This window comes from Camelina sativa, unplaced genomic scaffold, assembly GCF_000633955.1.
Source record: "Camelina sativa cultivar DH55 unplaced genomic scaffold, Cs unpScaffold04442, whole genome shotgun sequence".
Lineage (NCBI taxonomy): Eukaryota > Viridiplantae > Streptophyta > Magnoliopsida > Brassicales > Brassicaceae > Camelina > Camelina sativa.
This window is the reverse complement of record NW_010925536.1, coordinates 1-646: the sequence shown is the minus strand read 5'-3', so window position 1 is coordinate 646 and position 646 is coordinate 1. Positions and strand designations below refer to the sequence as shown.

The 646-nt window shown below is 37.9% G+C and overlaps 1 long non-coding RNA gene across 1 annotated transcript; it reads right to left on the bottom strand.

Moving 5' to 3' along the window:
- Positions 1–370, bottom strand: LOC104774664. The gene is made up of 3 exons (XR_002037240.1): positions 245–370; positions 106–172; positions 1–10 (listed from the first exon to the last, which is right to left on the bottom strand). It is a non-coding gene; the product is annotated as an uncharacterized LOC104774664 (long non-coding RNA).
- Positions 371–646: the final 276 nt, after the last annotated feature.

Genomic DNA, 646 nt, shown 5'->3' with positions numbered 1-646 from the left:
CACAACGCACCTGAATCACCGTATGTAATCAAACAGTAAAGTTACAAGAAAACATTAGGTGGTTTCTACACTAACAATTTAACATAAATTTGTATGCTTTATTACCCAGCTCTGACTATCCATGACTCCATATCTTCTTGCATATCCCACAAACCTGTTTTGGTTTTGTCAGCTGCAACGATAATTATATTGAGTTCATCGAATTGAAACTGAACAAGGAGGATAGCAAAAACTTTAAACATACCCTTGAACAAGGTTTACACAACAACTGATCTCCAGGAATCAGAGCTTTCATTTTCTCTGCCGTCTTAAAAGAAAGAACCATTCCACATCCTACACAGGCTCTTGGATTTCTGTATTTCTTCATCATGTTCTGCAATTATATACAAATTCAAATTTCTATGACCATGAAATAATTAACTAAACATGCTCAAAAAGGAACTCCAAAACAAAGAGAAACTTGCCTGACTTGGAGCAACATGATCAAGATATTGGCTTGACCCTGCGGCTTCTTCAATCCATCTGTATACAGAATCATCAAAAGTCTGGTTACCTGCGGCCATGTGAATATCCTGCATCAGTTTCTCTGTGAATCCTTAGTCAGCCATAAGAGCTTCTTCAAGTGCCTTCTGGAAATCCCCAGGGT